The sequence below is a fragment of the Pinus tabuliformis genome, chromosome X, assembly GCF_031772625.1.
Source record: "Pinus tabuliformis cultivar Carrire ecotype Pingquan chromosome X, CPIR1, whole genome shotgun sequence".
Classification (NCBI taxonomy): Eukaryota; Viridiplantae; Streptophyta; class Pinopsida; order Pinales; family Pinaceae; genus Pinus; species Pinus tabuliformis.
This window is the reverse complement of record NC_142308.1, coordinates 1,445,974,361-1,446,000,519: the sequence shown is the minus strand read 5'-3', so window position 1 is coordinate 1,446,000,519 and position 26,159 is coordinate 1,445,974,361.

The following is a 26,159-nucleotide window of genomic DNA, read 5'->3' as shown; positions in this document are numbered from 1 at the left end:
CATTTTCAATAAAGAATAGGCCTTCAAGTTTGTCATATAAGCTTTGTCATGTAGGAGGCCCTGTTTGCTCAGATGTACTGCCAGATGCAGTGATCTGATTTTCCATGAAAGTTGCCATTCTTTTGGCAAAATGATCTCGGGAGACCAATCTTCCTGCACCTCTTAGGAGGCTGGGCAGGACCTTTGCTTGCAGCACTGCCATCTTGAGTTTATATTCCTCCACATCACCATGTATCTCATAGCACTTCCTCTCCACTATTTGTACATAATTCCTGAGAGTTAGTACCTTCTTGGCAGTGAGGACAGCCTCTGTTCTATTGGCAATGCCTATGGCTGCCAGTTCCTCCTTTTCTTGCCTGTTCAGGAAGTCTATCATTCTGTTCGCATGTTCAGGTCTGTCTCCCAGTAATGTTTTGGCCTTATGGATTTCTGCTTGTGCTTGGCCCATTAAGTCCATCTGCTCATGTATTGTTTTGATTGACCTCCATTGTTGACTGATGGATTGGCCAATTTTGGCCCATAGAATCCTTTTTATGTCGGCCATGGCAGTCTCTAAATTCAGCTCCTTCTCTAAGGCCTTTATCTTGTCTTTTAGGGGCTTTATTTCTCTGCCCTTCTCTGCTACAGTTACTTTTGATTTGTCATACTTGGCATCCAGTTCTGCCAATTTTTCCTTGGCCTTCTTTATCTCATTTGCCTAGAGCTCCATTTCCTTGATGGCCTTAGTCAATTCTTCTACACTTGTGCTGGCATCTGGAGCTGTTGTTGTTCCTGCTGCTTCTGTTGTGGGGGCCACTGCTACCCCTGTAGTTGTTGTTGTTGTTGAAGTAGTTGGAGGAGCTTGGGATGTGGACTCTCCCTGTTTATCTTGTAATGCTCCTTCCAGCTCTTTCTCCAAATCTAGGACCCTCTGGTTTAGCTGCATTATGAGGTCCAGTTGGTCATCAACCTGTTTTTCCTTTTGTAGCTCTACTGTTTGAGGGTGCTCTGTGGGCAACAGCTTTAACCTCTTCTTTAATGCATTTAGGTCATCTTCTTTCTTCTTCAGAAGGGCCTTTACACCCTTTGGATCACTAGGATCATGTCCTAGATCAATAATGATGTCCTCAAGTGACTTTATTCTATTGTCTTTGGCCAGGGAGGACATTCTCTCAAAATCCAACTGTGTGTTGGTATTTTTCAGGGACTCCTTTAGCTCATGGGCCATGGTTGCCCTCTCCACCAAGGTTGCATAAACCATCTCTCCAGCTTGCTTGTGGAGTTCAATTTGGTCCATGGGATGGATGTCTTTGGCCATGACCTCCACCCTTGTCTTCACAAAATCTGCAGCTGACTTAGGCTGCGGTATTGTAGGCTTAAAGTGACTGAGGATGATTTTTTCCTCTTTAATGTCATATACAGACATTAGCCTTTCTTGCTGGGCTGGTGTTGCATCTATAAATTGTTTGTAGACCTCTGCCCTCAGCAGATCATTCTGAGCCTTTATTTGTTTGAAAGAAGCCTTAGTGCTCTTAGGCTTCTTGCTCTGCTGGGAGGAGGAAGACACCTCCAAACCAAGTTGTAATCCTTGCTCCTGCTGAAAGGAGCTTGTACCTGTCTGTTGGCTGCCCTCTCTGTCTTTCCTTGCACTGTCCAGGAATTCTTCAGTGATGTCTTCTACCTCTGGGGAGTCTACCCTTTGCCTTTTGGCTCCTGGTTGTTGGGAGGATCCACTAATAGGAGTGGACTCTTCTCTATCTCTTTTCATACCCCTTTCCTCATGTGCTGGGGTCTGCAAAATTGGAGTAGTCAATGGCTCAGTTTGTGGAGGTGGAGTTTGCATTGTTGGAGCTGCTAGTAGCTCCGTTTGTGGAGGGGCAGTCTGCTCCTGTTGCTGTTCTGTTTGCTGCCCTTGTTGGGGCTCTTGCTACTGCTCATTTGAAGGGGCAGGCTTTTCTTTCATTGTTTCTTCTTCTGCACCCATTATCCCTTTGCCTTTGTCTGTAGCTGGTGCTGCTGTGGAACGTGCCTGGACGACTGGTGCAGTCCTTGAGGCCGAGGTCCCTTCTCCTGCTAAATAAGGCCATTTGAAAGGTACCTGCTGCACAGAGTCTAGGTCAATAGTTTTTTCAAGCTCCTTTACATTCTTTAGCATTGTCTCTTCTTCAGTTAGTTTTTCAACTAGAGTACCCTGCTGCCATTCTTGCTGGTTGGCATATCTTTCAATGTGTGGGTATTGACAATGCCTATAACCTAGAAGCCTGAACTTGGTTCTTCTAGCAGTAATGAAGCCTTGAGGGTCATAAGGGACCCACCAAAAACTATATGACAACATGTATTTATCTTTGAGGATTAGGTCGGCATCTTCCCATCCTTCTTTCTTATTCATGATGAAGGGGCCCAACTGGTGTTTGAACTTGAGGTGGGCCTTCTTTTTGGAGCTGTGGAAGTGGGTGAGGTCGGACTGAATCAACTGCCTGTAATACTCCAAGGCAAATAACCTCATAGGCACATATTTTGGGAGCCTGTATGGACAGAGCTCACAGCCATAGACTCTGATGACTGTATGATTCTCATATAGGTACCAATCACCTATTTTGTATTTTTTGGAAAGCTGCAGAGCTTTCTGTATCTCAGTTGAGATTCTGGGAGGAGGGGACCTCATCAATAGGCAAGAGACTGGGTATACAAATTGGTCAACAAATTCACAATAGGAATAGGGTGAATTTGAGACTTTGTGATAGACAGAGGTCCAGAAGATAACAGATCTTCTTTCCCCTCTATAATCCAGCTTTTTGATGTAGCATGGAAAAGCCTCAGACTGATAGTACATGAAAAGGTGATAGATATAGGCCGAGTACTTGAAGACACCCTGTCTGTCCACTTTGCTCAACTGATCATGAATCTTGTTAGCTATGAACTTAGCAAAGTTGTACTTGCGGGCAGGGGGCTGGCCTGGGCTGTAAGCAGCTAACAATACCAGCATTGTTGCATCCACATGCTCACTGGTTCTGTACCCCAACACATAGGCAATCATGTCCAGCAAAAGCCTGCCTACATCAGTGAAAAAGACATCCAGGTAGGGAGGTGGCCCTGTGGGCTGGCACTCAGGCCTCATAAATGTCTTGGTGATTCTTTGGATCTCTTCACTGGTCATCTTGGCACCATTGTCTAGCAGGTAATTCATGGAAAATGGGAACAACAGCTCAGTTTGATCAAAGTGGAGCATCTTATTGATGGTTTCAGGATTGATGTGAAAGAGGATGCTCCCAGATGGAGACTTAATAGCTCTTTGCTGCACATCATAGTTCTCAGAACATAGGCGAATAATCTCCGGAAAAACATTGACAGAGGGGAGACAGTAGTATGGCAGATTTGATTCCCATATCCCATATGTGTCCTTGCCATTCAGATAGTCATCTCTTAACTGCCTGAAGGTCTGCAAGAAGTCCCTGTTACCCACAAAGTCTTCAATGAGGTAGTCCTTGTCAGCAAGAGGCAAGGACTCCAGGTCTTTATTTGGTGGATTTAATGGAGCAACACTGAGGGCTGATGGTGCAGGAGCAGCCATTATGCAGTTTGAATTTAACAGAGGTGATTACAATGGTTTGCAAGGTTGCTCAAAGATTTGAGTGACAGGCTTATTGCAGACAATGCTTGAAATTCTCCTCACAGTTGAAAAGGCAGGCTTGTTTCTGCAGTTTTTGGTAAATTCACAGGGATTGTGAATTGCTAGGGGCAAATTGCAGAGGGTATGTGAGTTTTACTTTGGTAAAAAGCTGCAGCTGGTCTACACCCGGCAAAAGGGAACAATGTTGGGCACCTGGAGGACAAATTTACAATTTTGGTCCGCGAATTGACTGTTTCAATGTCGAATTATAGTGCTGGGGCAATGCAGGTTTCTTTAGCTCTCATTTAAGTAGCAGACAATGCTTAATTGTGGAACTTGACAGGTGTTATAATGGTGAACTTGCAGAGAAATGGTATGCATGGGCGAAATGGGAGAATTATGGTGAATACCTGTATAAAATCGCTTAGAAAGCCTGCGGGCCAAACTGTGAAGGCTGAATGTAGCTGAGTTGATGAGTTGGCACGGTTGCAAGTTTGAATTCGGAGGTCCGAAGGCGATTTGGCAGTGAACCAGCGGCAACGGCTATGTCTTTTTCGCTCGAAAATGACATAAAACGACCCAAACCGTGACTTTTAACGACGAATTCGGAAAAAATGAGTAATTGGCGCCTTTCCACCGATGACGTCAGCATGACGTCATGGTGGGCCCGGGTACGGAGGGTGACGTGGCTGCTGAGGCGTAGGCCAGTGTGGCCGGACACGGTGGCGGGCGAATAAGGTGGCAGGGCTACGTGGAGGGCCACGTAGCGCGGGGGCGGGAGATGGTGCTACGTCATGATGACGCATGGATGACATAAGGGGGAGGTGGTAACGGGGATGGTGGTAAGCGGTTTCCCCGCACCACCTTTGGGCAAAGGCGGTATCGGGGAGGGGGGCTCCGAACAACCCCGCCGCCTGCCACGCGTCCCATGTACGGGGCGGAAAACCACCGTTCCCCGGACGCTAAAGGTCGGCAGATCCAAATCTGAAAATACCCGCCCACCGTTGGATCGGGGGTGGCAGATGATGGACGGCTGGCGGGCCTCCCGACGGATCGTGCATGTTGGGGGGGTCCCGCCGGCATATTAAAATATTCAAATTAATATTTTGGGCGGAGAACTTTAGGTTTAAGGGTTTTTTGTGGGTTTTTCGGGGCAAGGGTTAATCTGAGGGGGGAAGAAGGGTTAAAAAGTGGGTTTTAAGCAGAGGTAAGGGGGTTCTTTGTGGAATTTCTGAACAGAGGGGAGGTGAGTGCTTAGGGGGAGGTTATTACTCCAACCAGAGGCTAGAGCAATCCCATGACAGGGTTGACCCTGGTCCCTGGTGGACCAATGTCTCCCTCAACAAACTTATTTAGCTATAGTGCTAAAAGGGAGAATATTTATACAATGCTGGGGATTTATACACCATGGTGTTATAGTAGTAGGGGGAAGGGAATCATAAGGGATTTAGATAATAAGAAGTTAGGGGTTAATATGAGTGAGAAAAGTGAATGAGGAGTGATATCACTAAGTTTATATGAAAACAACTTAGATTAGGGAGTAGATCAAAATGAAAAGAATTTTTAGACAAGAAATGTGGCTTTTACAGGAGCAAGAACCAACATAAAACCTTAAATTCTTCCATGAATCTGTACTGATGAAGGGATGTTAGTAAATGAATGTGAAAGGGGAAAATGGGAAGTTAGACATGCTCCTTTGTTTTGCTGCAACATGATGGAGAAGAGAACCTTCTCAATCCACTGATATTCCTTTGCAAACATGTTATCAAACACTCACTTGAAAGGAATGAGATTTCTGCAACCCCATTTACTTACCCATCTATTTCCTAGCATTTTTTGTTACTTCCTGGAGGGTGCACTTAGACTTGCAGACCCTTATGTGCCTTTTCTTTTCTTTGGCTTTTTCTTTTGATTTTCTATCTAGAACTACCCTTATTGCTTCCAAGGTCCCAGATTAAGCAGTTGGGAACCTTACTTCTCTACCTAAGCTACTTGTCTGCCAAGGTTAAACAGTTTGGACAGACTTCTTTCTCTATTTTACAACAGAAAATTGAAATATGGTATGATCCAGATTAGGCTGTTGGACCACCCATCAAAATTTAGTCAACCTCAAGCTATGTACACACATTGTTTTCTCTTGGAAATATGGGATCTTTGCATCACCAAAGCAGAGCATATTTGGACCTTTCTTTGCCAATCATGAAATATGAAACCTATTGGTATAGGTAGCTAACAAAACCCATGAAGAATAATTAAATAAATCGCTATTTATTTAATTATCTTCTAGGAATAATTAATGAAACCATTGTCTAATTAATATTCCTTGTCACATTTGACCCAATTATGATAAAGAAATAGATAATTAATTAATTATCTTATTTTTCTCTAGGAATAATTAATTAATCACTAATTAGTTAATTTTCATTGTCAAGTTTGACTAAATCCCTTAGGAATAATTAAATAAATCAATATTTTCTTATTATTCCTTAACCATATTTCTTGAGATGATAAATAAATCATTTATTTATTTATTATTTCTAAATAAAAGTTTAAATATTTTTTCCCTCCAAACCATACATAACAAAATATTCGAAATGGTTAATTCTAGAATGGGTTTAATAATATTTTATTATTGTTCATTATTCAAGAATAACCTAATATTATAAATAAAATTGTTTTCCATTCATTATGGACTTTCGATTATTTTCATTGTTGCACTCTTATTATCCATATAGCACACCATCTTATTTTTCATTTGAGTTCTCATTGAGCTCAAACATTTTGTTTGTTGGGTTTTACACATTATAGACAAGAGAGACTCTACAAAAGGTGAAGACATTCGAAGATAGCCAAGAATCCATCCCATTGAGGTGGACTGGTAACATTATTTCTTCCCTTCATAGGTGTTGCTTAATAAAATATATTGTTTATATATCTAGTTTTCATTGAATTATTAGAGTTATTCGCGCTTATTGTACTATTCCATTTTGTTGTTTAACTATGAATGTGGCATATACTAGGGCTTTGTTAGGTTTTGTTTCTATCATTTGCTACAGATCTACAATGTCTAGCAGCCATTTTCATTGTTAGGGTGTTTTGTCATCCATGACCTAAAGTAGTTTCTTTTCATACACATTGAAGAAGAATACTCTATAACAACATTCGTTTTAGATCTACGTAACTCTTTTTCCTATCCTGTGTCACCATCAAATTATGCCTTTACTTTTGTATAACCAATTCCAATTCTTTGAGAATGTCAGGCCCTGAGATCATCCAATCCACTAGATTGTCCCATGTTACCAGTGTTTTACATTTCTGACCATATAACAATTAAAGGGTTTTTTTTTAAGGATAACTGATATATGTTATTGTATTCAAATTCAACTAGATGTAGATATTCTTCCCATTTATTAGGCCTTTCCATAACGCATATCCTAAGAATATCCTCTATAATTTGGTTTCTCCTCTCTATTTGTTTGTCTATTTACGTATGACAAGCGGTGTTGAAACTGATTTGAGTCCCTAGGCCTTAAAACAAACCCTTCCAAAAATTTCCTTAAAAACTTGAGTCTCTATCTGATACCATAGTCCTTGCGATTTCATGTAATATGAACATCTCCTTCATAAAAATGTCTGCTATATTGTCCTCTTTATAAGTGGACTTTACTGGGATGAAATGGGCCACTTTAGTTATTTTTTTTACCACTACCATAATCAATTCATGATGCTTGCTCATTTTCGGGTGTCCAATAATGAAATCCATATTGATGCTTTCCCATTTCCATTTAGGTATGGGTAGGCATTGCAACAACCCTGTAGGATGCTCATGTTTAGCTTTAACTAAATGGCACTACGTGCATCTTTCTATATATTTTGTTATTTCATTTATGAATTTTTGCTAGAAATACTCCCTTTTTATTGTTGTAAGCATTTTTTTGGTAGTCTAGGTGTCGAGAAGATGGAATTTTATGAAACTAGTTCAAGAAAAATTTATTTAAGTCTACTAAATATGGTTAAAAAAATTATGTTTTGGTCTTTTTTAATCCTTTAATTATTGCATTCTCCTCCTTTATTTAAAATTTACACTTCAATTTTTACACATTTCCTTAAGTTTTGGTTGTTTTGATAATTTTTGTATGTTATTTTATCTTTTTCTAGCAAATTTGTTTAATACTGACTTGCGGATATGGCATGTAGCAAGCTCATTCTTTTTCTAAGAGCATCTACAACCTTATTTTTCTTTCCTTTTATGTGTTTGACTTTGAAATCATACTTGTTAATAAAGGCCAACCATCTATCCTATCTAACAATTAGGTTAGGTTGGTCGAACAAGTAATTTAGGCTAACATTGTTAGTCATTAGCACAAATCATATCCTAATGAGATAGTGCTACCACATTTAGAGGGTGTGTGTAAGTGTTGCCAACTCTAGATCGTTGGTGGCATAATTTTTCCCGTGCCCCTTCAATTTTTAAGACTTCTAACAAATCACATGTCCTTCCTATGACAAAAACCTTGTAAACCGTCCTTAGAGGAATCAATGCACATGGTGAAATATTCATATGGATCTGCAAAATTATTAATATGGGGATAGTGGTAAGGAAGCATTTAAGTGTGTCATAACATCCCTATAATTTAGGGGTCCAGTTAAACCTGCAACCCTTTTCTGTAATGAAGTTATAGGAGATGTGATTTTAAATAATCCTTTTACAAATATTCTATAGTACCGAGTTATCCACATGAAGGACCTAATGTCCACTACGTCCTTAGGCACTGACGAGTGTAAAATAAGTTTCACCTTCTGAGGGTCTACTGCCATCCCCTCTTATGAAATAATGTGCCCCAGACACTATATATTTTGCTCATAAAGTTCACATTTGTTGAATTTCGCATACAATTGATGCTCCCTCAAGGTTTGAAACACTAAGATTAAGTGCTCCTCATGTTCCTTTCCATCCTTTGAGTAGATTAAGATGTCATCTATAAAAAGCAAGACAAAGTTATCTAAATATTTGTTGAAAATGATGTTCATCAAGCACATGAAGATGGATGGTGTGTTCATCAACTCAAATGGGATGATTGTGAACTCGTAGTACCCATAATGATTTTAGAATGATTTTTTATGGTTATCCTCTTCTTTAATCCAATTTTGGTGGTAGCCTAGTCTCCAATCTATCCTAGAAAATATTGTTTCACCCTAGAATTGGTCAAATATGTCATCAATCCTTGGTAGAGAGTATTTTTTTTTATATTCATTTTTTTAGCTATATGTAATCTATGCACAACCTTAGAATTATTTTCTTCTTCCTTACAAATAATACTTGTGCTCTCCACGTTGATACAATGGGTTTTATATACTTCTTTTCCAACAATTCTTGTAGTTGTAACTTTAGTTCGGTAAGTTCTAGTATGCTCATTATGTAGGGGTCCTTGGAGATAGGTGCCAACCCTAGTATCAAATCTATGGTGAAATCGCTATCTTGTTTAGGAGTAGCCTCGGGATGCCTTCTAGAAACATGTCCCTAAATTCCCTAAGGAAGGAAAAGTATTCAAGATTGGGTTTACCATTTTCAATTGTTTCATTAATAAACTATAGAACATAAATTATACATCCTTTCCTAACACACTTCTTCATTTATATAACTGAATTTTTTCTCAAAGTTACGGACCTAAGTATTCCTATTATTTTTCTTGCATTTCCATCGTCATTCGTACCACCAAGGGTCTTATTTATGGAGTTTAGAATCACCTTGTGTGTCTCGAACCAATCCATTCTGATCAACACATTGTATGATCCCAATAGTATAACATTCAAGTTTGCAACAATTTGTAATCCATTCATTTCTAAGGCACAATCTATGATCTTCCTTTTTGTCCCAGTGGCTATGTGCACTAGCCATGCTTGTATATGTTTTTTTCTTCTTAATTAACAAATTTCTATCACCTTATATGACACATTATTCTAACTAGAGCCTATGTCTATGAGGACTGTAATAGGTTTAATATTTATCTTACTTCTTATTTTTACCTTTGAGGGCTGATGTTCAGCTTAATGGTTGTCTAAGTCTACACCGATTCTGGGCACATATTAATCTACATAATTGACTATTGATGGTTCTCGGGTATGTTATATGGCCAATACGTCATCCCCCTTTCTATGTGGGAAGTATTGGGTGAGATGGGGTTCTCCACGCTCCTAGTATTTTAGGGGTTCCTTAAAAAAATTTCAATTCCCATTTCTAATGCCTTCTAATTATGTTGACATTGGAGCATGTTTAAATGGGGTATTGGAATTTCTACTATGATTAGTCCCTTGAAAAATTTATGGTTTGGACTGAAATTGTAAGGATTCGAAACCCTTTCCTCTGAAATTCGACCTCTAATTTTTCTTAGCAGACCATTGTTTGTATTGCTCTGTTTTTTTGACTAAGTTACCAACGGCACAAATTTTATTTTCTTATAGCTTTGTCCATTGTTTTTGGGTTTTCAAATTCGCTTTTGCCATTGTATGATGAAGGTGAGACACTCAAATACCTTTTCACCTTTATCATTTCTCCAGGAAGGTAGGATGCGTACCTTAATAGCCTTAGAAATTTATTGGTGAATTCATCTATATGTATACTTCCCACATTAAATTAGAGAACTCCTTGGCTCTATCATAAAAGCATCTCTTAGGTAAATATTTTTTCTTAAATACCTCCTTAAACTTCTTCCATGTCATCTCTTTGTCCTTAATTCCATTAGTTGTTTTCGTGTTTTCCACCAAATAGTGGCTTCATCATTTAACTAGTAAGTCACCATCCTGTCTTTCAGATTAGTTGAATATTAATAAGCTTGGAAATATTTACTCATCTTCGTTAACCACCCTTCTACTTTGTCTTCAATGTCTCCTTCAAAAATTGGTTGTCTCAGTTTTGTAAATTTCCCTGGGAGTTCTTCACTTTGTTCCTTTTTATTGAAAGAGTTTTCTCATTCTATTCACTAATATCTGACAATTCCGAGCCAATATGAATTCTTTTAGCTTCGTTTGACGAAATGTTTCCTAGATCAAGTGGTTCCTTTCTTTATAAAATGTGTAATCCTTTCTTCATTGTTATAATTATTCCCATTATCATTTCAGTTTTTTATTTTATTTTTTATCATGACATATTTTTAACAACACTGCATTAATCCTTTGCTACTCTTCCTGCATTTTCTGTTGCTCTAGAGACATCCTCAATAGGGTTTCAGTATCAATCCTCTACTTTTCTATTTTTGTTTTCATGATTTTCATAGTGGCTAACCGGACTAACTACATATCTTGGATATCTTGATTCCTGAAGTTTGGTATTTCAATGTATATCCCTAAACCTAATTCTTTTCCCTGATGATGTTCACTCCATTAACTTACCACTCACGAGATCTAGTGATTCGTAATATTTTGAAGGAAATTTGGTGTGGAGAGGAGTGCGGGAGCAATGTCAATGAGATCAAATATGAACAGCACAGAAGGTAGCCATTTATCAGTAGCAAAATCCCCAGTTGCGTCTGAGGTGAGCTTAAGTTGATTGTTGATTCTCTGAACATTCCGGAATTAGACCAATATGAATGTGTCAAATAATTGAGATCGATTGTTGATTCTCCAAACATTCGATTGTTGATTCTCGAAACATTCGGGAATTAGACAAATATGAGCGTGTCAAATAATTGACCGCATCACATGGCCGTGGTCAAATAATTGACCACATCCATATCCCTCACCAGCGATCGACTTAAAGATGCCCCGTATCTATTGGGTGGGGTGGCTGCCCTGCTTGTTCTCATAGGATTTGCTTTCATTATTCTTGCATTGTCCTACATCATGGAGTACGCTGCTAGAAACCGTGAAGATGAAGAGGGTGGGAAGAATGAGAGGAGCGGAGATATGGCAGAGGTTTCAGATGAAAAGGACGAAGTGAGAGTTACTGTGATTATGGCGGGGAATGTGAAACCGACCTTCATTGCTAAACCGACGACTGTGACCGGTGGAGCAGTGAATTGAAATCTCTACCACACACTTTCCATGTTGAGTTTCTAACTCTTCTCTTTTTGGTAGTATAGATATATGAGTTGGAGCTGCAAGAATATTATCATTCATAGAGCGTCAGTGTGGGAGATTACATTTCAGCGCCGACAAATTGCAGCTTTCTGTTTATGATCTGGAATAGGAAAAATGAGGGGACCTGATTTGCGTAATTTCTGAGCACGTAAATTCAGAAATTCAGACAATTGTGGAAAGTTTGATGTGCCGAATTTTATAGTTGTCGTTGGGGAATTAGTTTCATGCTGAGAATGAGTGCCGGCTGAGAGGGATTATGTGTATCAATACGACGGGTTTGGAATCCGGTAGAAATATGATTGGAATTCTCTTTGTAAAAACTACTCAGATTTTTGCATGGATTCTTATTGGAATTGGTTTTATCATTGACAGCGGTTAGGTGTTTTAGACAGTATGTTATTATATGCGTTTGTTTTAATACAGAGAATATAAGTTTTACATAAAATTATTGGAAGTATGGTTTCTATGTGTTGGTTAGTGTGAGTTCTCATATGTCAATTTAGACGCTGTAGTTTCCCATGCATGAGTTGCAGTCTTGATCTAGATGTGTGGCAGTCTAAGATTTATGTCATATATGTTTTGTTGTTGTGTTCAATAGAGATATCTTGGTGTGTTTTGGTGTTGTGTGTAATCACTCTATGATCTCTCTATTTTCTATCATGCAATTTTAGCCATGATACTCCTTTGTACATAGATCAGTTTAATAGAGTGTTTGATCTATTGTTTGTGTGAATATTTGATTTGTGTATGGATTGTGTATAGTTGCATGCAAAGGAGAATTGTGAAGAGTGTTTCTGCTTTTGTGTGAAGTTCAATTGTGAACAAATCTTTGTAAAAGAAGAGAAGATATTCTTGTGAAGAAGCTGGATCAACATAGACTCTATTTGATCTAGTGTGGATCTATAATTGAGAGCAATGTCTACATGTTTTAAATGGTGACATGCAGGTGGAGTGTTGGCATTTCTTATTCTAGATCTGAACCAATAAAATATTGTTGTATTGTTTATTCAGAGTTCAAGATCTGATGGCAAATACCAATATGCAAAGTTATTATTGTTATTATTATATTTGATCATATCTGCAGAGATCAATAAAGAGTGGTCGTTAATTATGTCTCTGTACATTTTGGTAACTGGTGTTTGTGTTTTTATTGGTTATAAAAATGGTTGGTGGTTCTTAAATTGGAAGCCTGGGTGTACCAAACATCAATTCTTGTGTGCTTTTATTGGTTATAAAAAGGTTTGGTGGTAGTTAAACTGGAAGCATCAATTTTTGTGTGTTTTGATTGGTTATAAAAATAGTTGTTGGTTCTTAAACTGGAAGCCCGGATGTTTGTAAGGTAAGTTGTTTTATCAATGTTTTAACAGCTCGCAAATAGACTCTTATCGTGGAAGTCCTCACAAGCCAAGGTGTCAATATTGTTGATCTTTGAAAAGTTCATCAACAATGGAGGTCAAGTGATAGCTAGAAGATGTGGTGGTAAAAGAGTGGTGTTTGTGAGATTCTTGAGTCGATGTGAGTGACCAGTCATACAAAGATTATCTTTGTTGTTGTAATATGTGTTTTCAATGTCTTGCATATGTTGTTGTGAGTTGTCATTATGAATTCCCAAAGGTCAATTTAAGTTGTTGCTTCTTATGTATAAGTTGTAATCATCACTATCACCTATATGTATGAACTTTCAAAATTTATGTTTTATATATGTGTAACTGTTGTGATCAATAAATATATTATAATGTATTTTGGTGTTGTGTATAATAGCTTTGTAATCTCTATAATTCCTAAAAATAAAAAAATAAAAAAAAAAAATGTTTAATTCTCTTCTTAAATATAAAACAATTAATGTTTTAAGTGCAAAAAAGTTTCAGGTTCAAATACTCTACCCGTATCTCATTCCAATAAGTTGATTTACATCTGCATTAATTAACCCCTCACACATCTTGAGGCTTAACAAAAATGGAATTACCACTAGTACTAAACCAACCCGTTGCCAATTCGTCATATTAAAATATATAAAATTAATAAAAATGAAATTGCATGAAGAGCCACCGTGAACAACATAGCAATAACTTCATTATATTGTGAATGATTTGGTGTCACACTTGAAATTTATAGCCTTGAAAAACAATTAGTTTGCGCAACCTGTTATCATTTTTCTTCGTTAGGTTTGATAGTGGTAGAGATAATTTTAATACGTGCCTTTAATTGTCTGGTTAGCTAATTGAATATTCCAAGCGCCTTGTCAATGCAAATATTATTTTTCACACACAAATTAGAGAAATATAGCTATTCTTATCACTATGGCTGATTCTTAGAAGACAGGACTGACATAAAAAATTTACCTCTCTACTCTACATCCTAATCCTAAATCTTTCTGGAATTGGAAAAAACAAAATCAAGCATTAAGTTTTAATAAAGTAGACCATTGAAATTTGTAAAATTGGATGTATTTAAAATATTTTTTTGTTAAAGTGTTTATAATATTTAATTTTTAATGTTATAAAAAAATAATTTTTTTATATTTTAAAAATCATAAAGTATTTTTTTTCCAAGGAAAAATCACAATTTTCATTAAAATGTTGAAAATTACTTGTTGTAGTTGTAAGAGTAAGAGTAGTTGTTGTCACTGACTTTGTGATATTGTCAAAAATCTATGCGAAGTTGGGAGACTGATAAATTGTTACATATATTAAATGTTGTTGATCATCATAAAGTTTATGGAAATATAGATAGAATTCCTTCTTTGTTAATGTTGGATCATGGAGAGCCCGGAGGCTTGAGTGTGACCTCCTTGATAATCTTTCGGAGACCTGGTTACACTCCTTTCCCTGCATATATGTGAGGACAAGAGATATAATTAAATTGAAATTTCAGAAACAAAGATTATTGACTAAATAAATTTATGATGAATCTGGACTCGCCAAATATCTAAATGCCACACATCCCTTCTCAAATGCAAAATATAGCAAATATCTTAATGTAATAAATTCAACAAAATTATTAGTTCCATCTCCAGCTTTATCTAAATTTTATAAAAATAATTTTCAGCTATATGAAGTAATCCCTAAGAGATGTTCCTATAGATAATCTCAACAAAGATATTGGCTAGAGTGTGAGGGCGATCGTGCTCCGGAATACTATTATATATACAAATGAGATGTGTTGTCTGAGGTCAAAGCAAAGCGGTGCCCATAATCATAAAATAGCCTTTTTTTTTAAGAAGATTGTAAAAAAATATTTTATTTTAATAATTTGTTTTTTTCTTTACACTTTATTTTTTATATTAACTTTTATGTTTTTTATTTTTTTTCATTTAATGTTTTGTTTTATTTTATTACAAATTCAAGATTGTGGAACACTCGATATTAAGATAAAATTCGTGCAAATTTGTTTTTATTTTTAATAACATTGATGGTTTCTTTTATATTATTCAATATAAAAATATACTTTTCATCTTTTAAATTAAAATTCATCACCTTTCTATTATATTTTTATTATTTTTATTTATTATTTTATTATAATTTTCTTTAATTAAAATGTAACAATATTAAAGATAAAATGATTTTTTTAGTTATTTAATTAAAAATATTTATATCATAAATTAGAAAAATATATAAAAAAATTATTTTTCCTGTTTTTACTCATATACGTTAAATTCATAATGACTACTTATATTTATTAAAAAAAATAATAATATTTTTCATTTTATCTTATTCTTATCTTTATTTAGGACCACCTGATAAGTAGGCTTGAGAATAAAAAATGAGGATGAAACTTAGAACATACGAATAGGAGTAGTCTACCTAGGCAGAGGAATGGCCTCGTTTCTATCACCGCCCGGAAAATTGTCCGGCTCCGGCCGCTGGCAATCCCTCCACCCTCTGCCACCCTCCCCTAGCTCCGCCACCCTCGCTTGACAATCCTGATATTCTCTGACAGAAAATCTGATCGGAGCTGGAAATCGTGACATCCCCTGACAATTCGGATCTGAGCTGGAATCGCTACTGCAGAGAGTTATTGTCATTTCTAATTCGAAATGAGGAATTGCGATCCCGTGGGCTGCTCACTCACCTTCCTCCTCGACTCGGCACCTCCCGCTCTGCAATTCCTCCACTCTACAGCTCGCCACCCAGGTACAATTTGGTGACACCTCCGACTTTGTTAACGACTGATTGAGACATGCACCATTTCTATCCTGTGGTATGCACCATTTCTGTGAAAGTCAAGATCAAAAAATTAAAATTAAAATATCTGCCCCGAATGACCATCTCTATCTCTGTGGATTGAAATTCCCTTCAATGCGAAATCGAAAAATTAAGTAAAAACCTTCAGATCAATCGTAAATCTTTTGGATTTGCGTCAGGTTCTGTCTGAAATCGAGATAATAAATCCTTTGGTCTATGCTTCGTATCATTTAGAGCAAGGTTATTTTGTGTAGTTGAACCTTCTATCAACCACATGCAGAAGGTTCAATTGGAACACACTATGTAAATGATACAAAGCATAGACCAAAATTCAACCTAGACCACGCCCTTAATGCCATTCTTGAATAGAAAGCTAATGCTACACTACTATGTTGGGAATCTTCTTCCAATTACCAAGTGGATGCTTATTGGACACTGGCTGGTATTTGTGATTCGGCGGAGTGTTTGCCTGTTGCTTCAACACAATGCATCACCTTGGAATGAGAAACATATGCTAGCTTAGTTTGTGATCCAATTCTTGCGTAAATTGGAATAACTTGTGATTTCCTTTGTAAAAAGATGATGGTAGCCCAGGCTTTTGACAAACTGCATGACAAGATGTGATTGTTATGCAAATAAGAGTACATCATGTGCTAAAGGAAGTCCTACTTTCCTATGTTTTAATTTTTGACCTAGAAACAATCATCTTTTAATCAAAACCCTTGCAAACGAGTCAAGGGACCTGTAAACCTTGGTGGATAGTAGTTTCAAGCTTGTAAAGGATGAAAATTTCTTGAGCTCCTTGAATACCTTATGTACACACTTTGGCTGTCGCTTAAAAATAAGAATGTTGGGAAATGATGATGCTGCACAGGATGGTATTTATGACACACCATAATACACTATAATTCTCTCCCCTTTAGTGTAATGGTACCTTTGTGAGGGGACTAATATATAGAAATGTTTCAGAATAATGAAGCAATATGTTCACTGTGATCTGAATTAATCTATTCACACATCCCAAAATAAGGGAATCTGTACTTACTATCAATAGACACGCCAAAGAATGATGTGAATTAGTCTATGATCAGAATTAGTCCTATTCACACATCCACAAATAAGGGAAATGCATGCAATATTCACTTCCTTGATTGAGGACAAACCAACACCGCAAACACAAGTGAAGTTCACTCCAAAATTGCACTGAAATGACTTGTGATTGCACAATTATATACATGAAACAATCTCCTTGGATGAAGTTTTGACTAAGCTAACTTGTGATATAAAGGACTTATTTTCATGTTCTCTATGTGGCTAGAGAGGCAAGGGATGTTCATTAACTACTCTGTATTTGCGACATTACTAATTTGAGTCTGTGGCTGCAAGGTTAATGCATTTCTCTATTTTCTACCTATGCCCTATTTATGAGATAAAATTCTATGTGTATTCAAGTAATAATACCTCAACATGTCGTAGTAATAATTCAGGTCCAAACATGTCGTACTAGTCAAGGTCATACTTAGTAGTTCCATTTACAATCATATGTAGGTATTCAGCATCGGCAGTCATGGAAGAGGAAGCGATATGTCATCACTTCCTTGGCTTGTGTTGTGTGAGGAAATAGATTTCTATGAGATAAATTTGCTGAAAGAGCTCATGGAGCTCTGGAGTATATCATGACTGCTAATTGATGTAGAAAATTCACTGGAGAACAATATGAAGAGTCAAAGTGGCATACACTATTTTCTGCAGAGTAGTGCTGAGCTTTATAGTTTTGGCTATAACTAAGTTCTTTGTTCTTGATAATAGTGCTGGGAAATAGCCTCAAACAATGTCTCGGTCTTCTTGTATTTGATACTTCATCAGCATAATCTTTTCTTTGTGATAAAGGTTTTTCTCTATATATAGGATCTTCAGTTCTATAATTTTAGATTTAGATACAAAGCACCATTCTCCATAGATTCAATGTTCACAAGACATAAGTTGATTTCCAGAGGAAAGGAAAATCACTAGGGTGTGGTCTGAAGGATATTTTACAAGGAGTTACCACATTTGATGGCGTAGTTGTTGCTAGGTACAAATATTATTTTTGGTGAGGTATTTTTCATTATATAGTTGAAAAATGAATGTGCTAATGGTATTTGAAAATCATCCTAACAATCCTAATTGTTCACAGAGAAGAAAAAGTTCTGGAAATGAAGGAAATTATATGTGAATCTCCCTGACAGATAACAGTAGTGTAGTACTATGATTGTGAAGGCAAAGGGAAACTAGTGATTCAAAGAGTTAAACGGGGCATCTGCCATTGATAAATATTTAAATACTCCTATATGTAAATACTGTATTATTTTGTAAACATTTCCTTTACCTGAGGCCAGAGTGGAGATTAGTCCATTATGAGCTTTTAAATAAAGAGACTGAGAACTTTGTTGGGTTTAAACTTCAAATTTGAAGAAATACATATCTTTTGAGGACAGCGAGAGAAAAAAATCATGAAACAAACTAGGTGATGCAAACACTACACATTCATTGACAACTAGGATCATGGTATTCCCTTTCAACATCACTGTATTGATTTAGATTAACATCTTTTGCAATACCTGGAAAACCACAACTTCAATGTAAGCATGAAATGTTGCATGTTTAAAATCAAGATACAGCTGGATTTGATATCATCTGTCAGTGAGAAGTGGCACTTAGACACAAAATTTGCAACACAAGGGTATTTCCTAACAAATCCCCTGTGCAAGTGGGGAAAAGAATAGCTCCCTGCTGCATTGGCAAGTCTCTAAAACCTACTTCATGCACATGTGTTTCTGTCCCTTAACCCATGTTCGGATTATCATTATATTCAAGATATGCAAAGGGATAAACAACAACAATTTACAACAAAATATAAGATTGTAGAACCAACAAACATAATATTTTATGAAGTCGCTACACCGCAGTGACCATTCCAAGTGTATAAACAATTGCAGTATTGTGGTATAGATTACACGTAACCTATGTACATATACCACGCAATTTTTCACTTACTCGGTGACAATGCCTATACGTTCAGCAAGAGGTGCAAGGCCAAGCAAACTTATGATGAACACCCAAACCTGCAAACAAAAGAATGTGGAAAATGATGCCAGAAATAATATAGTAATAGTTTTGTCAGCATATGGATCATATAACTTACATATTAGTTTGCATATGGCATTCAAAAAACAGAGAAGCCTAATTCAGTGTCATTTATTTTAAAACTCATAGATGTATTTGGGTCCTATAATGAGCATTTTATCTATATAAAGTGGTGATTGCTAAACATGTTTTTACAGAATAGTTGCTAGTATTGAAAGTGTTGTGGTGTAAATGAACACAAATTATCTGCTTTTTTTATATATGATTGAAAAACATGTTGAGTATTAGGAAATAGATAATTGTCTACTTGTTTAACATGAATTTATTGTTATTTATTTTTCAGGTTTTTGAAGTGTAAAAAATGGTGCAAAAGTGGCATTTATGCATTGAAGTGTATTGCTTTCCAAATCCAAGTCGAGCAGTTATTAAATTCGTCCTTTACAATATGGCAACAAATCATTTATTTCATGGAAAGAGAGAAGTGCCTGGAATGACTACAAACAATGAGGCATATTACATAGCCCTTGTTGAAGGGTTAAAAGAGGAAAAACAACATGATGTCAATGATATTGAAGTCTTCACCAACTCAGAGTTGATATGTAATCGGATGAAAGGAATCTATCAGGTTCGGAAGGACAATTTAAAACCTCTTCATAAGGAAGCAATAAATTGGAGTTGTCAATTTCAACATTTTACCATCAATCACTCTACAGATATTGAAAAGATGTCCACTGATATAAATTATGTCAGAGCATTTTTAAGCACATATGTAGATGCCAAATATGACATAGGATCACCATCCACTACAACAGAAATCATTGATCACCATCAATATAAATCCCCATTGTGTGAATGGCTTTTTGTTATCATTTTTTTGGGGTCTATCATAGCATGGTTCTTTCACTAAAGAAGAACCTATTAATTTTTTATTTTTCCCCAACATGCAATGATTCCAGTTTTTTGTATGGGAGACAAATTTATGGACAAATTTATTTTTAGAAAAGTAACTGGTTCATGGTTTTGTGATTATCATCAATACATTATGATGTTGCCAGATCCTTCCAAACACCTTCTCAAATCTTTGTTTCTGGAGAGATATTGATATGCTATGTGATTTGCTTGTTGGTTGTTGATCAGTGATGAAAGGTTTCTTTACTATGTTTATAAGAAATTTATTCTTAATAACACATATTTCTTAATCATCCAGTCACTCTTCCTGTCTCCACCTTGGATTTCATCCCAATAGTTTTCCCAGATCACAACTCTATTTTGGCTTGACTTCTCTATATTTTAGATCTTGTGCTTGTGGATTTATCATGATAGTAAGGACCTAGTCTTTTTAAATCAAAGCAAATCTTGCTCATGCTCAATGTGTCTGAAGTAAGGAAATGTCAATATTTCTCCAAGAAATCACATCCATCATGATGGTCTACTATGCTAAATCTCCCATGTGACCACTCCACTTCCTCCAAATCTTGCACTAGTTTTTCCTATACAAAGGGATTCTTAGATAAAAGCTAGAAAATATGCATTTGGTGTTCTGGCTATTCTTGTAAGAGAGCTAAGAGGATTACTTGCAGTTAGTCAAAGCTCTACAATCCCTCTAATAGTCAACCATTTAAGATTGGGTTCATCTTTAGCTAAATGCAAGGACAATTTATTTATGTTTTGCTATCATTGTGTTGCAGTGGAAGTGATGAAATTGTAAATAGTTTGTTGAGATTGCCATCATTAATTCCTTCTCTGTGAAGCAAAAAAGATAGATCGTTCTCTTCTTAGAATCTTTAACAGTTGGGACTCTTCAAGAACTGCTCAAACAATTCTCTTGCCTGAGACTGGAAATTCAATCACTTCAGCACACTAGTGAAGTAGCTGCCAGTTTTCCACCAATTCATGTAGGGGCCTAGCTTTTACTTGTACAGATATTCTTTGGCAGACAAGAATCAAAATAAATGTAAATATCTTTGTTATTTGATAGGATTTTGTTTTGTACAATATTTAATTAGTCGTAAAGGAGATGGATGACATAGAAATTCGAGGTGTCCAACTCACCTCTGTAATTTACCCTTCTAGGAGATGCCTAATCACTCCCCAATGGTCATTGTAGCTTGATGTACCTTTGGTTCCCATTGAACTGATTTGATCACTTGTGTAATTGATATAAAATTTCTATCTTATCAAACATATATATTTGAGTTGGACTAGCTTAATTGATATGTGCCCACTTTTGCTAAACAATACATATTTTATGTTTGGAATCTGGATTAGGTATTCTCACACATAGCCATCATACCATTATCAGCAAGGTCATGACTTTTGTTGTTTAGGTTTTACTCCTTATCAGTAAATCTATGTTTAGGTTTTACGCTCCACTTTTTTTAGTGAATAGATTGAGGAATGTGATTGCACAATTTTGCTAGAAATATTCAATATTTTAACTGTAACCATAACTTTATAAAGATGCAAAATATAAAGATCTATAAATCTAATAAACATCGAACCATGAACATAGGTATGAGAACATAGTAACTACATGTTTAAGTATAAAAATCAAACATCTTGCATGAACATAAATAAGTAAAGAGATTCTATTTGACAGCAAGAAAAATTTTCAGTGACCATGAACAAATTATGAAAGAGGTATTTTTATAACAACATAAAAATGGGAAAACATAAATATACTTATCATATGATAAAGGGCCACCTGATGATGCCGTGATAACCTAGCTTATCTATTCTTTGTGCATACCTCATTGATTCCTACTAGAGTTGAAGTCCTTCCATAGATGATCAGTCATGGTAGAAGATGATGCTTCTCCACTTATTCTATAATTACCTAGAAAAATGTAAAATGTTATCGCAAAGAAATTTTCTAGAGCATCAAGGTATATGTCCACATACAATGAAAGAGTGTCAAATGAACCTAGCATGGCAGGTAAGGTTGGATGGTCTTGCATCTCCCTTTGGTCTTGGGTTATCGCCATGGTTGAGGATTGTTGCATTACTGTAAAAATAAACATACCATATGTTAAAGAATAGTAATTATTAAATACTTAAATCTAAAACCATGACTCTATTCAACAAATGAAACTAACCTAGAACCATAGAGATGGCATTATTTGATTGATGATGTCCTCGCTTATTGAGGTATCGAAACTCAAATGGTTCATAATCTAATGGATCAACATTTAAATCAATTTCCAAACCATTGTTTTTTCTGCTGCTTCTTCTTTTCTTTGTGGGGCTAAGGAAACTCTTCTTCCTCTTCAAAGATGGATCAAGCGAACTCAATCTAGGTGTGAAGTCAAAATCAGTGACTTGCAAATTATTGGCTTCATCCAACATTTTTTTAAGCATACTAGTCAACTGGATTGTCTTCAAAAAAGTAGTAGGAGAGTTATCTAAAATGAGATGTGTATAGCTAAACAACTCCTCCCTTGCCAAATGAAGTGCCTCAACATCTGCATCAACAACATTTGTGGCCATAAGAGTAGTATCGACATCTACATCATGGTTTTGAGGCTCTATATTGATCTCAGGTGGGTCAATGCATATGTTATCCGAGTGGAAATACAACCAATTAACCTTTATGGCATGCTTACAAATGTTTCCACAAATAGACCATGGACATTCACACGTTATAAAATCCTTACAATAGCAGGTGAAAAGGTACTTTCTACCTTGATCTGTCTGACTTCTCACCCAATAAGCACGGGTTATGCTCTCATGAGGACAACAATCAACATCCATAATTTTTCTTGCTTGTTCCACTGATGATTCTAGCTACTTTTCTCTCTTGTAGTTGTTTAGAAATCCTTCTTCTTTTAAGATTTCCTAGAACCGATAACAAGGTTCAACTGTTGTTAGTATCATATGCAATAACCAATCCATCCTCCGGGCACATTTTTTCCTTCTATCAGATAGAAATGTTGTTTTTAGGTAACAATGGTATGACTCAACGACATTATTGGTCTCCTGATTTGGATGAGGAAACTCCCGACAACCTTTCACCCACATATCTAATTGCAAATAGAACAATGTCAGTCTCACTATATCACCTTCATAAATGAAAAAAATGCATATAATACAGAAAAAAATGTTTACTTACAAATCTTATCTCCAGTGACCCAATTCTTGTTGAAATGGTCTAAGAACTTCTCTTCATCTGCAAAGTTGATAAAAAAAATTGATTGATTGCATCTTCCACTTCATAATTGAGAGTGTGTTTCATGATGAAACCTAACTCACTGAACATCTCTTTGGCTTTTATGGAACTAGTGGCCAACCGATTGACATTTTTCAACTAAGCCCTCCATACATTCCAAACGCATAAGATCACATCACAACCTACAATCCTCTTTCCATATTCAATGCATTTTAGTGTGTTATTTTTAGAAAAAATGCAAGTTTGGTTATATCATGACAATGTTAAAGTTACCTCAAGGCACTGATTTCAGCCAGTGCACCATCAACCATGAAAGCATTGACTTTCCAATTAGGACGGGTTGGGAAACACTTGTGCATGAGCTGCTCTAGCCATATTGCAATATCATCTGATGTGTTTCGTGATGCCACGACCCATGCAATAGGCACCGCAATTTGTTGTTCATCAAATGCCACAAGTGTATAAAACTGATACTGTCATTTTCAACATTACATAAATTCAAAGACAAGTTATTAGTCATTTTGAATGTATACAACTTAAATAAATATATTCAATAAATCATTGGCATCTGACTTACCCCATATTTGTTTGTGTTAAATGTTGAATCCATGGCTATTAAGCTATTGTATGATAGCTTGACCATTGTCTCCAACATCCACTTTGTTTGAATCCATATTATAAAAGGGACCTCCATACCATTTGGATTTTGGTAAAAGAAAAAATATTCCGGATGCTTTTGATACCAAAGGTTTACACTCATTTCATCATTTTTGTGAAGTTGATAATTTCTCTTCGCCAACCTATTATAGATGTTTACAATATCTTTCCTGCATAATAAATCTGTATCTCGAACTGCCACATCAATATCAACATGTCTCTTAATGTGGGTTCTATAAACTACATCAATAGGCACTCCCAAAAAGAAACAACTCTCTACATATGCAATAATGTCCCTCAAAAGCTTTGGCATATGCAAGGCCCTGGTGTCACCTGAAGTGTCACATTGACCATGACAAGCCCAACCTTCCCCATCTTCATGTTCATACATATTTAAAGTTAATATTACTCTATCAGGAATTTCATGCATAACTTTCACAATAAAGTGGCATTGGCAACCCCTCTTCTGCACAAATGAGGTCCTTCATTTAGCTGAAAGATTTCCTCTTTTGTCTTCTGGGCCAAATGAACAATGATAACTAAACCAAAAATTTAAATTGTTAGTACATACAAAGAAAGATAATCATGGTTTCAAAAGATCTAAACAATATATATTTTAAATACTCACATATCATATTGCAATGCAACAGTAGATCTTTCTTTTGTTTTTTTTTTGTTTTTCGTATGAATTTACATGGAGTAATAGGATTTTCTTCCTCTCGTTTTATAAAGTCAACAACTCGATCAATACCATTGTTTTTTCTATTTATTTCCATCCAAACCAAGTCTTTACTAGAGAACATCATTTTTCCTTTGAGATCTTGCACCTCAAGATCCATGATATATTGCCATTTCTTTCGCTTGCCCATTTTGAACTGATCTGGTCAAACAATATGCAAGGACATCAAAACCAAAATTTCAATCTTAGCAAGTTATCCAACATATATATAAATATAAAACCTCTCTTATGCTTTTTTTAGGTCTAAAATATCAATCACTCAAAAATGACAAAAACAAAGAGCACAAAAGGATGCAAAAAATTAGGGATGCAAGCATTTCCTTTAAGATGTTGCTTCTTGCCTCATTCACTTTCAACAAGGTATTCCTTAAAGGAAAGATTCCTTTGACAACATGAACATATGAAATCCAATGAATGTTGGCCATGTTTTATTAGGGTGACCATTTGCTATGTAAGACTAGACTTGAATGAAAGGGATTTTTACAATGTACATTTACATCGCAACTCTACTAGTACTCTGTCCTCAAAGATTCTCGGTGCTGCCATAATATATGTGAAATTTATAGCAGGCAATCATTACACTCAGATTCCACTACCCGTGGCAAAAGAGATGTGTTAGAACAAAGAAAAGGCAATGAAATCTTCAATACCAACACAATCACCAAGAGCATTAGTGAAAGTTGCTCCAGTCCGGCCTCATCCCTGCCCTCAACATTTGAACAAAATAACCAGGTGCCTTCTCCCCATACCCAGTGCTTTCATATCCTGCAATGATTGAATTCCAAGAAACCAAGACCTTCTCAGGCAAATTCAAGGGGGGGAAGAAAGGTTACCAACCCCTTGAAGCAAGAAAGCAAATTGCTTGAATTTGAAACAAAAACTTGTCCCTCCAAATCTGAAAAATCTTCTTGAATTACTTCAAAATTCTTCCTAGAATATCCTCCATATGGCTGTTCTTTAGGGATAGCATGAGTAATGCTACATGCTTCATCTTCTCCACATACCACAATATGAATTTCCTCTTCTTCAATTCTTTCCTTTGTAAAAAATTCATTATCACGAGCAAATAAGGACACATCCCCTACGTCTCTAGCTACAGAGAGAACATGAAAATAAGTCCTTTATATCACAGGTTAGCTTAGTCAAAACTTCATCCAAGGAGATTGTTTCATGTATATAATTATGTAATCACAAGTCATTTCAGTGCAATTTTGGAGTGAACTTCACTTGTGTTTGCGGTCTTGGTTTTTCCTCACTCAAGGAAGTGAATATTGTATGCAGTTCCCTTATTTTTGGATGTGTGAATAGGACTAATTCTGATCATAGACTAATTCACATCATTCTTTGGTGTGTCTGTTGATAGTAAGTACATATTCCCTTATTTTGGGATGTGTGAATAGATTAATTCAGATCACAGTGAACATATTGCTTCATTATTCTCAAACATTTCTATATATTAGTCCCCTCACAAAGGTACCATTACAGTAAAGGGGAGAGAATTATAGTGTATTATGGTGTGTCATAAATACCATCCTGTGTAGCATCATCATTTCCCAACATTCTTATTTTTAAGCGACAGCCAGAGTGTGTACATAAGGTATTCAAGGAGCTGAAGAACTTTTC